This window comes from Euphorbia lathyris, chromosome 2 (assembly GCF_963576675.1).
Source record: "Euphorbia lathyris chromosome 2, ddEupLath1.1, whole genome shotgun sequence".
NCBI lineage: Eukaryota > Viridiplantae > Streptophyta > Magnoliopsida > Malpighiales > Euphorbiaceae > Euphorbia > Euphorbia lathyris.
Genome location: NC_088911.1, coordinates 95765742 through 95778826, shown reverse-complemented (window position 1 = coordinate 95778826; position 13085 = coordinate 95765742). Strand labels below are relative to the sequence as shown.

General features: G+C 35.2%; 1 long non-coding RNA gene across 6 annotated transcripts; it reads right to left on the bottom strand.

Annotated features, from left to right (window-relative positions):
* Positions 1-2699: 2699 nt before the first annotated feature.
* On the bottom strand, positions 2700-6854 carry LOC136220732 (uncharacterized). Of its 6 annotated transcripts, none has more exons than XR_010684700.1 (6): positions 6464-6854; positions 5485-5768; positions 5330-5398; positions 5186-5252; positions 3659-5034; positions 2700-2942 (listed from the first exon to the last, which is right to left on the bottom strand). It is a non-coding gene; the product is annotated as an uncharacterized lncRNA (long non-coding RNA). The 6 variants fall into 6 exon arrangements; XR_010684697.1 differs by having other exon boundaries at positions 2700-3992; positions 4439-5034; XR_010684698.1 differs by having other exon boundaries at positions 2700-4771; positions 4898-5034.
* Between the last annotated feature and the right edge of the window lie 6231 nt (positions 6855-13085).

Sequence of the window (13085 nt, the reverse complement as noted above, 5' to 3'; positions counted from 1 at the left end):
TAATTAAATATTTATTTTAAGTATAAATTTGATTTTTTATAATTAAAAATTATGTATATTTTTTAGGTGGGCTTATATGGGTTGGGCTTGAGATTTGATTTTTAAGCCCGAGCCCAGCCCGGTCCGAGCCCGTCTAAATTAATACTGGGCTGGGTTGGGCTTGGGACGAGCACTTTTACACAAAAGCCCGTCTAGCCCGGCCTGAACCCAGCCCAGCCGGCCTATGGACAGGTCTAAAGAAAAGGAGATGACAACTATAATCCATTCTTTCGGGCCTTGGTATTACTATCTCATAGGAGTAGATTTGTGGTAATGACCAACAATATTGCCACCAACTATTTTCAAACTCAGAAGAAGCTTAGTCCAAAACAAGCACGTTGGCAAGACTTTTTGGCCGAGTTTGACTATAGGCTGAAGTACAAGCTAGGGAAAGCAAATGTAGTTCCTGATGCCTCAAGCCGAAAAGCTGAACTTGCATCAATTTCAGCAAGCCAACTGTAGAGTAACTTCCTTAGAAAAAACAAGGAATGGATGAAGTAGGACTTTGTCACAAGCAACCTGTTAAAGCTAACTAACTAAGGAAAGAAGTGGAGATTTTAGGGGGTCGATGGCATTCGTCAGCAACCAAATCTACGTGCCTAAATGACAAACCTTGAGGCAAGAGATTCTCAAGGAATGCCACGACTCGATGTGGGTACCCAGGTATGGCCAGAACTCTTACACTCGTCCAAAATTCATACTATCGGACGAAAATGCAAGATGATGTAAGGCATTTATGAGAATGTGCCTCATATGCCAACAAGACAAGGTCGAATAGTAGCATCCATGTGGACTGTTTTAGCTGTTGCCCATTGTCGAACGTCCATGGGAAAACATGTTGAAACACCTTTCCACATAATTTTGATTTGACAAAATTGTTTAAGTATAATATTCTAAACACACTAAGTTTAAATGCTTTGATTTATTTTACTAATGTGTTTGTTCAATGTTGAGTTAAAATTGTTTATAAGTCACAAGAATTAAAATGCACAAGTCCAATACGGAAGTCAAGGCCCAAGTCAAACAATTCAAGACAACTCGGCCCGCGTTTGTCAAAACGATGTCGCTGTGTACTAAACGCAACTCAGCAAGAGAAGGATCTAGAAGACCTTCGGGGAACAACTTCGGGACGAAGCTGCTGAGTAGATTCGACCAAGCGTACAAGACAGCAGCTGTCTAGGAAAAACTTCCAGACAAAGTTTTTCCACTTTGGGTAAAGTTCAGACGACACAGTATGCTGTCCAGTTGACTTTACCATAAAAGGAGAGACATTCTGCCGAGCTGACTAAAAGCTGACCGAGGACAGAAGATACTTAAATCTGATTGGCCGAGAGCTCTGAGCAAGACTGGATGACAACGACAGGAAGCCGTTTCCCTCCAACGGTTATTTCGAAATTCGAAATGACCGATGCCCAGACGTCTCTATAAATAGAGTGCCATCAGAAGCTTCAATACTTACAGAACTTGATCAAGCCATTACGCTGACCAAATCTCTACGCAAAGTTCTGCAAGAAAAAGCAAAGCAACCTTACACTAATTCATATCTTTTGTGTAAAAGTCTAGAGTGATTATTCAATCATCTAAGGTGTCTTAGCAAATCATTGTTTAGGACAAACATTTATCATTTCTAGAGAATAGAAAGGAGAGGCTGAGTACTCGGTTATAGTACTCAGCGTGAGATTAGGATTGAGTAGAGGTATAGAGGAAGGTACTCTTGTTATACTCAGTTGCTAAGATTGTAAAGGGTTTGAGGCTCTACCTTTAAAGAGCTCAGTAGAGAATTCGAAAGCTCGGAACGTGTTCCGAGGACAGGACGTAGGCTTAGAAGCCGAACCTGGATAAATCTGCTGAGTAACGTATTTCTTACCTTTAACTCCTTATATTTATTGCTTGCTTAAATAACCAAAAACTGACCAAGTAAAGAGGTCAAGCTGAGTTGTGCGCATTAAACATCTGAGCTCAGGAATAGACTCTAAGTGTTATCTCCTGACTCAAGCTAACACTACAAGAAAAATGAGATTTAATGACAGGAAATACTATCATTAAAAGTCTAATTCCACTCATTAAAAGTTTTTAATGAGCGGAATATTCCCCTTGATGAAGCCCTTCTTACTAAAAGTATTAATGAGCGGAATAATTCCGCTCATTATTAACTTACAATGAGTGGACATTTACCCTTAATAAAAGCTATGTATAATGATAAAAAAATACACTCATTAGAAGTATTTACAATGATTAAAAATCCACTCATTAAAAATATTTATAATGATTAAAAAGGCTCTTATTAGAATTATTTATAATAATTAAAAACCTCATTTAAAATATTTATAATGATTTGGATTGAAGAGAGCTAATCTAATTAGATATATTCAACTATAAAATATCTTAAATAATTCCAGAACTGGGTTAAAATGAAGCACTAAGTTATAAGATAGACAAATATATGACAAGCCAACGATGCAATATTACATGATGATATTAAATAAACATTGATAAAATTGAATCATGACAGGTCATGAGTGGATATTTATATCGGATAAACTTCCAAACCAATTTTTTAATAGAGTTAATACTCCATGATCCATGAATTATTGTTAAGAGTTAATACTTCAACAAGAATCTAAGTATTAGTACCATTCAAAACACAAAGGCCAGATATGTTTAACACAAACAACCAGCTTACTTCGGAGAGGACCTCACCTCAGCAAGAAGAAGAAACTTCTTAAGTTTATTGATGACAGGTTACCCGCTCCTATTAAGTTTTGCATCCTCTTCAGCAGTAACTTCAAGCTCAGCCGTGACATTGTCAACTAATAATGCCATTTCTGCCGGACTTTTCTCATTCTTCTTCCTTCTCTTACCCATCTTAAAGAGCTCCTTATAGACAAATAGCCATGAGTGATCTGTTATTTCAAGATTTGAGACCCTGTAAATACCTTCTTATAGCAGAGACATCGAATTAACTATTATAGAAATCGATGCCAGTGTACACAAATCATGCATTCCACCAAAAAAGAAAGCTTACACATAGATAGTTAATACTTAATTATAACTGGAATTAACTATAAACTATCATTACAAGTAAAAAAACTGTACTTTAAAATCTATAACTTAAAAAAGGTTCAACAATCTTAACTCGGAACCGGAACAAATTTGCAGAAGGCCAATAGGAACTAACCATTTACTAAATTAAGAATTATGTTCTTTAACAGAATACTAGTAATTGTTGAAAATGGGAAGCTTTTTCAAATCTTCAACCTTATTGCCATTTGGAGAACTGTATTCGGGTTTCTCGATTGAATAAGAAAATTTAGCTAAGTCAGTAGCCTAAGATTGCAGGACATGCCTTAATTTTCAATCTTTCTCGTTCGAGAAAAGAAAACATAATGTTAGGTAAGAAGCATGACTCAAAAACTAGATTAGAGATCCCTTAAAATGTATGAAGACACAACTTGAGTAACGGTCAAGCTAAATTAACCAAATTTATAATACACTGAATAGTTAAATTCAATCGAAAAACACTTATCAAACTTCATATCTCATATATGACCATCAACACCGCATACCAGAATATCAAAAGAAAGGGAAATAGAAGGAGAATTTAAAAAGAAAAACGTACCATTAGAAGGAGAATCCAAAACTAACGAGATGTTAGTGAGTAAAGCTCGTGAACAAATAGACGAGTTGCTCGTGAGTAGCTCACAAGCACGATATTGAGCTCGAACTCGTCCATTTTTACCGAATCGAGCATGAGCATGCCAAAACTCGGCTAAATAGACACCATTTACCTGGTACACAAACAAAAATTGCCCTTTTTCCTAGTATGATATGATTAGATTGGTGGAGTAAATTACCAAAAATGATATGGTTACATTTTCAAACACCTCAGTGATCCCAATACCAACTCCTCCAGCTTTCTCCATTATATGATAATCTTTAAGAACAACATTTCCCTGAGTAAAATATGTCAAATTGCAACATCAAAAGTTGACATAAAATGCTTTTGGAACAAAATTTGAATTTCGTTACAAAAGGATGTATTGATCTAGATTTTACATGTTTAGGGTAACATCAAGTCGCTTCTAACTTTAGGAGATTTCTACTTCTTTCTCATACCAGAACTATTCCCTAAGAAGATCCATGGACAGTAATTTGTCTCTTCAACTTGGCTTATGGACTCAATTTTCCCAAAACATGGTATTTTTTGACAAAAAAGTCCAAAACCACAGATGCACATGTCAATTTTGTACTAATTTAACAAAAAATGACAAGTTATGGACTAAATAATAGGCAGAGTTTATTTTGGAGCAAATGAATCAAGTTACATAGAAAAATTGAGCTTTATCCAAGAACTCAATATGGAAGTGCAATTCTTATTGAAAAAAATGATGCAACTTACTTGAATTGAGACATCAAATATACGTCTTCCAAGGCTAGTAAAAGACTGATTACTAGTATACATAATCTCAGCAAAGTGAAGTTGCACTTTATAGCTAGCAGCCGGCCGCATACAGAGGGCGTAGTACTTGAGTGAAAGAGGAGCAAGGCGGGCTGTTTGATAAATATCTCCACCACTTATATTCAGATTAAAATTGTTTCAGGCTACAAAAGGTACATCATCTTTGAATACAACAAGTGACGCCGGACCAAGTCGGCCGATCACCATCACCACAAGGACTGTTTCCAATCCAGCGTAAATCACTCTCCATTCAAAGCCTTGATTGCAATATCACTATATTATCTTCATAACCCAAACTTCAGTGTGCAATCATAATTTTGAAGATATGATGCATTTCATAGCAAGGAAAAAAAAAGGCAATTCAATATAGTTTATCAGAGTAGGCCCCAATTCTAATACCTGATCATCAATTCTAGCAGCTTTCACATTAAAGAAATAGGAGAAACATTGGCTTGCTGAATGTCCCTTTCCATGGTTTTTTTGTCCATGAGTAGGGAGTCCTTGGGCTGTCGTGCTTTCACACCCTGTAACACAACCTGAACAGGAAGACAAAGATCCACTAAAATCATGCCAAAGTAAAGATATACATGAAGAGAATAATGCATCTCTATGTAAGCCAACTCCAACCATGAAAAGGAGCAAAGAAACTGTCTTGATTAAGTACAGTGAAAAGCATAAAATATGTACCTTGTAAATATAGAGATCAAAACGCCCTCCCATCCCTGATCTTTTGTTCTTTTCCTTGTCCAACAACCTACAGTAGAATTTAGGAACCTTGAATTTTAGAGCCAACAAAATGGAACGTGTCAGGCATAGGAAAAAAACACTCACAATCTGAGAGATTTGCTAGTGTCTGGACTGTCATCGAGCTATTGACTATTTCTCACTTCAGAGGAACTACTGCAATATAGCAATTTTAAATCTTCAACCTGATGCCTGTAAACTGAACCTGAGTTACATCAGGTGTACAACTTACTCATACTAACCTTCTCCCGGTGCTCCAATCAGTACATACATTTGCATTCCTCTAGTCACAGAGTGACTTTACATGCCTGATGTTGCTGTGGTATTGCTTGATAAGGACGAAGCCTCTATTGATTCTGATCTCAGGGTCTTTATTGTAGGCAGAGCAAGAATTGCTTTCCTGTCATGGGAGGTGCTCCAGCACACCTTTGAGCGCCTCCAATAGAGTGAAACAATGCATGTTAACTCAAGACTTCCACTTGTACAGCTCAATTCTACCTGCCCCAAACCATGACTGGAATTTACCCTGTTTTTTTAGCAATAGGAGTTAAATTGCTTCCCAAAAAGGCACTTACCTCAAGAAAACTGAAATTCTAACCAGTTAAACAATGTTAGCTTCATTTTAAAATGTTCCAAGCCTTTAATTAACATTCTGAAAGGCCCTAAGATAATTCACGTTGTTATATGAAGTATAATTCACTTATGAGAGCAAATACTGAATCCACAATGTGGGTTGCAATAAACAAAATCCATCACTCCCCAAGCACTAAGCCCGTGATGCTAGTAAGTCTGAAAGGCTGCTCAGACATCTTTGCATTGCAGCCAAACCTAGAAAAAGTTTGTACTAATTCTCATAAGTATATAAACGAGCATAGATCTTTCACATTCAAATTGTAAGAAAAACAAACTCAAGCAAGCTTCTAAGGATGAGTCAATCGGTAATATTTTACTAAATGTGGTTATTACAATATCTAGTATTTCTTCTGGATCTATACCCAAATTCCAATTGAAAATTATAAAGCCATTTAACATAAAACAACTATAAAAACAAGAATTATTAACTACTGGGGAGACATGATAATGATAAGCATAAACATTTAGTAAAATCCACAATTTCATATCCAAAAACAGAACAAAAATATTGAAAACCCAATAAAGAAAATTGAAACCTAAAATCACTTATGCAAAGGATATATGTAAGTGTTGATTATTTAAAGATACCTGAAAATTATTCTTCTTGATATGGGACTAGATGAGCTTCAGAGCTTAGGTGTGAGGGATTTCAGAAGCACCAACAAGTTCGGCCATTTCAGGGGAGACACGATGGGGCTTTATGATGCCAGGTGGCCGGCGATGTTGCTGCTCCTAAGACCAAATGGTGGCGCAACTGATGGTGCGCACTCGCATGCCAGTGGAAGAGGAAGCAACAACCACGGCGGAGGAGTAACGAGGAGTGAGATACGAACACCATCTGAGGAAATAAAAGCTGGGAGAGAAAATCCCAGAAGAAAAATCGCCATTGAAGCTAAGTTCTCGCGCACTCGATCACTGAGCAAGAAGGGAAGAGAGGGAGGATTTTGTTAGGAAGATATGACCTAGTAACTTGGGGATTTGTGAGATTTCAAAATCACTGTGTTATTTTTAGTCAATTTGTCAATTTTGTTTTGGGGGAAGAGTACCGCCCAAAATTTTAGAATTAATGAGTGGAATTTTATTAAAATTTATTAAACTTTTATTTTGATAATTTATATTGTAGTTTTGCTGAGCAAAATATATATCCTATCATTATAACTATTAAAAATAGGTTTTTAATGATGGGTTATCTTAACACTCATTAAATTTTGGTCATTATTTATTGTTTTTCTTGTAGTGTAAGAAACTGACCTAGTCACCAGTTGACTAAGCCAGTATCTTGCTGTTTACTCAGCGCCGCTGTTAAAACCTTTTTCCTAAGAAAAAGAAGTCTGCCCTAATTGCGAAAAAGTTTAAATAGTTCCTAACCCCCCATTGGAACTATACTTGTAACGTTATAAGGGACCAACAAAACATTTCAATAGATTTCATCATTGTGCTGCCAAAGTCAGATGGTTGCGGCATTATTATGGTGGTAGTTTACCGATTCAGCAAATGTGCTACGTTCATCTCAATAACGACAGATTGCAAGGTGGATCAAGCAGCCCAGTTATTCTTCAAGCATGTAGTGAAGTTATGGGGACTACCGAGAAACATCATCGACAATCGAGATCCCTATTTCACCGGAAAATTATGGTGGGAACTGTTCAAAATCTTGGGAATTGATTTGAATTTCTCAACAAGTTTTCATCCTCAAAGCGATGGACAAAATGGAGCACATCAACACACTCCTAGAGCAGTACTTACGACATCACGTAAGTGTTCATCAACGAGATTGGGTGAAGTTACTCAATGTGGCCCAATTCTTGTATAATTTGCAGCGAAGTGAGTCAACAACAAGAGTCCTTTTGAAATCGTCACAGGAAAACAACTACTTTTTCCTCATGCCTTAGCAATTCCTTACGATGGAAATAATCTTGCTGCCTATAAATTTTCCAAGCATTGGCACGAAGAGGCTGACATTACGAGAGCATATCTTGACAAGGCCTCTCACAAAATGAAGAAATGGACCGATAAGAAAAGAATGTAAATAATCTAGAATTAGCCTATAGATTATTCTAGAGGATAAATGTAAACCACAAGTTAAAGGAGGTGCCTGATCTATAAATAGGTAACATTTCCTCATTTGTTGCCATCAATCTGTTGCAAAGCAATACAAGCTATATTTGCAAACTCTGCGGTGCTCTCTACATTCTCCCAAACTCTAAAACGTCCCTCTAGATTAATTCACTCTTACATATTTAATTCAGGCTTACTTAGAGCCTTTAATAGCAAATTGTCCAAGTGGCGCACGGGTTGGAAAAATAGTCTCGTGACAATAAGCTCCAGAGCAAACTTTCATAAACTTAAAGCAAACAAAACCTAACCAAATAGCATTGCATCAAATAAATAAAGATCTGACTAGCAGAATCACATTAGAATTCTAATGATACGATTAAGCAAATAAATAACAGGAAACCACTGAATACCGCACCAAGATGATCCATGCTAGGTGTGCACAATCCACTATACATAGTTTAAGGGAAAAAAAAAATCCAAATAAATACAAACCTCACCGTAGATCGCCAAGAAAAAAAGAACCACTTGAGGAAGTCTTGGTGTTACTTGCCTAACCTTTTTCAGCAAAGAACGAAGTGCATCATAGATGCATAAAACAATGCAATGGTTCAGATGGTCATTAGATTGTTCAAATATACATTGACTTATCAAAGTTGGATATATACCTTTTTTTGTGATCTTATCGAAGTTGGACATATAGTTGCAAAATCAAAATCAAATGTTAATTCATAAAAGCAATTGTTTTCCCACACCATAAAAAACTTGTGTGAAGTGCTTTTCTCTTCATTACGTAGGAAGCTTTTGTATTTATCTTAAACATGCTTTTCTCATTCATAGTCATCAACTAAAAGGGGTGCTTAAACGTTGAAACGCACACAGAGATTTAGAAAAATTTCATGCAGTGAAAACAACTTCACAGGTTGTAGAAGCTCTTTCATAATTCAACATCTCTAACATAATCTTGTCGTCTTCCACCGTCTTCTTTATTCTTGGTGTTGTACTAAAATCAAATCTCCTGATTATCAATTTGTCCATCACTTTCCCACACTCCAACAGATACTTCATAAAATATAACTCCTCTTCAAATCCAACAAAATTGCAAACTTCAACTGTCTTAACATTCATACTCAAACATTCTGGGACGAACTCTGGCCAATGCCAATGCCAATTGAAGCGATTGAAATCTAGTCCATCTGTTCTAAGCCCCACAAGTCCCTAACAAGATATACATCTAAAACTTTAAGCATTCAAAACAGCTAATAAGATTTAGATATAAAATAAACCATATTGTAACTTACGATAGGAAAGACAAGAACTTGCAGATTTGGAGTCCACTTAAGGAATTTCAGTACCGATTTCCAATCAAAGTTCCCACCAACATGAATCTTCATTTTTTTAAGATTATTGAATGTAGGTAGGGTACTATCCAGATCATTGATGCTCAGTTGCTATAAATTGATAAAACAAAATTCCAGGATTATACATAAAATCAGATCAGAATGTAATTGAACTTATCAAGGGTAAACTACACCAATGGTACCTGAACTTTACATAGTTTACACTTTAGTACCTAGATTACATTTTGTCCCAAAAATATACCTGAAGTAACGATGACCGGACAATTTAGTATATTTTTACCGGTTATGACCGGTCAACGCAAGTTTCATGAGTTAATTACATTAATGGTACCCGAACTTTACCATAATTCACACTTTGGTACCTGGATTTTATTTTATCCTAAAAACATAACACAAGTAAAGGTGACTGAAAGGTTTAGTTCATTTGATCGGTTAGTGACCGGGTAACATGAACTAAACATTGGGACTCACCATACACTCAATTAACATAAAATTATAATATTGTCATTTATGAGCTAAATAACAGCATTATAATTTTATGTTAATTGAGTGTATGATTGGTCTTAATTTTTAATTTAAAATGGTCAAACTCGGGTTGATCAATCACTGATCGGTCAAATATACTAAAATATTGAGTCATCTTTACTTGAAGTGTATTTTTTGGACAAAATGAAATCTAGGTACCAAAATGTGAATTCAGGTAAAGTTCAGGTACCATCAGTGTAATTTACTCGTCAAAATCGAATTGACCGGCCATTAACCGGTAAAATATACTTAATTGTCCAGTCATCATTACTTCGGGTATATTTTTGAGACAAAATGTAATCTAGGTACCAAAGTGTAATTTACTCGACTTATCAATATGCTTAATATCAACCATAAATACTTACGTAAAATATTTCCTCAATACTAAACTCCGAACTTGGGAGATGGCATTAAGAAGGTCAATATTGACATTACCAAATAATTCTTGCCTGATTAAGGAGGATAACAAGTTGATGGAAGCATTGCCAAATACAACTCTAAGTAGGAGGTACTCAAGACATGGAGTATTAATCTCAATCCTAGAATACTGAACTTCAGAAAAAATAATCAATCTTCTTAACGAAGGAATAGAAATATTCAAAACTCGAACAAAATCATTTTTTCCTATAACAATAAGTAATTTTTCCAGGACTGGACAGCTAGACAAGAGCCTGTTCCTTGAGGCATCATCCACAAGCATAACATAAACAAGATTGAGGACCCTAAGGGATGGAAAACAAACATAAGTGGGCAAGTCAAGGACAAAAGATCCATAAATTTTCAAGACCACTAAGGATTTGCAAGTAAAAAGTCTCCATGGCAGTTGTTGAGCTGTTAAGGTATAGATGTTATCAGAAAAATGTTTAGTGTGGAAAGTCATTTCGCATCTCTGTAATATTGAAGTGCCATGATAAAAGATGGCTGTATCCACATAACGCTTGAAAATCAATGAGTTTTGCTTGAGATCTATTTCATTTTGATAAGCAGTTAGAAAGTGGTCAGAAAAGTCAAGGTTTGAGGTTGATGTCCAAAGATATTCCCATCTTTTTGAGAGAATGCTGGTTGCAATAGCTTCTTTTGTAGGCAGATGTGAAAGAATTTGAACTAGAATTTCATCAGGCAACTTGCTTATCCTATCACCCACACTGATATCTTCACAATGCCGTTTTTTTCTGGTCAGTGGCAATGACAAATTTACATCCATTTAGTCTGCGAAGAACAGAACAATCCTGCAAAAGAGAACATAGATATAGTGCAGATGAATTTTAAGATAATTAAAAAATAAATCAACATTTTTAACAGGAAAGGCGACTTGAGAATTGGAGACCTGTATCTTGATCTTCCAATCAGCATAAAGTGTTAATAAAGGGATAAAAGCTGCATAAAATACTTTGAATTTAAAGAAATAAAGTAAACATCATGAACCTGGTAAAATGCAGGTCTTTTGAGCAGAGTATAGTTAGGGTTTAGGGTTTGCTATGGAAGTGAAGTGGATTGATCACTTATCACGCGAATGACGGTTGACATGGAATTGGGAGAAACCTTCGCCAGCTTACAAATGGAATTGCGAAGAAGAAAAAATCCTCTGAAATCAAATGCTGATAATTTCAGATGGATCATGTTGTAATACATAGTGTCCAATTTATAAGAGCACGTAAAATGATGTTTCAAGAGACTTTTGGTATTCCATAGGCATAGATGGAAATAAAGGTTGTGTGTAGCAACTAGATATATAATTGGGATAAGGAAAAGAATAATTCATTTTACTATATTACTTCTAACTAAATGCAGGGCCGTTTCTGACCTTTTAGAGGCCCGAGGCGAGATGATAATTTGGGCCCCCATATATTCATTCTACTTTTTTTTTTTAAATTGTAGGCTAGATGATTTTTTTTATTATAACAAAGGGTACAAATTTAATCATATGGTTATTAGGAGAGAGCAATCAACGTTTATGCATAAAATAGTGCAATTTTAAACCTAACATTTATCAATTGGTACAGTTTCGAGCTTAATCGATAAAAATGAGGTTTTTTATTTGTAATTTCTTGTTCTATCCTCGCTCCAACCTCCACTGTTCTGGTCACTCAATATGGTTTGAAGTTGCACATTTCATGTTAGTGAAAAGAACTGATTTTTAATCAACTAGGTTTGAAATTGCACCAACTCGTAAAGGTTATTTAAAATTGCAATATTTTCTACATAAAAGCTAAATTGGTAGTGCAGTAGTAGCGAGTATACTAACTAGAATTATTTATGTACTAAAAAAACAAGCATTTAGGTCATGTAAAATTGAAAAAGTAAATAAATATAGGCAAATGATATAATTAAACTCCGAACTTTGGCTGTTCTAAGGATTAAACTCCTGATCGATTATTTTTTTCACATTGAGCCCTTTATCATTGATTTTGTTATGGATTTGGCCCTTATTTAACTTTTTCGTCGAGTTTAGGAGATGAGAATATCGATTTGACGATTCTAAAGTTAAATAAGAGTCTAATCCATAATAAAATCAATGATCAAGGATTCAATGTGAAAAAATAAATGTTCATGGGCTTAATCCTTAAAACAGCCAAAGTTCAGAGTTTAATTATGCTATTTGCTATAAATATATTATTTTTCAGGTAGAGGCTATGCTTAATTTGTTTTTTACAAAGTAATATGTATATTGATAATTAAATTTAAGAAAAAAAATTGAAATGAGATAATAATTTTTTTTAGAAAAGATTAAATGGTTATTTATCTTATTGAATACATAAATAAATTGATAATTTTGATTTAACAAAACTAAAAAATATTAGTGATAAAATGGGGTGGGAAGGGAAAAATAGGGATAATTACTAATTTGACACAATCAAGGACCCCAATTTACATATCTAACCCACTTTGCCTCAAAGTTACCAAATTAGACACTTTCACCCATTTTGGACAAAACTAACCTTAGTTCTATTCGATGAATCGATCGATCTTCTTCTTCTTCTTCTTCCTCCTCCTCCGCTTCATCTGCTTCTTCTTATTCTTCTTCTTGTTGTTCTTCTTCTTGTTCGTCTTCTTCTTCTCCGTTTCAACTTCTTCTTCGGTTCATCTTCTTCAATTTCTGATACCAATCGTTAGCGATTTTTGAGATTTTTGACATATTATGTTCAATTTCCCGTACAAATGGTATATTTTTTGCTTATACGCTTGCTTTTCTCATTGGTTTTGCCTCTTTCATCATCTGTAATGGTATCGTTTCAATTTCCTCTATTTTCCATAATTTTTTTCCATTT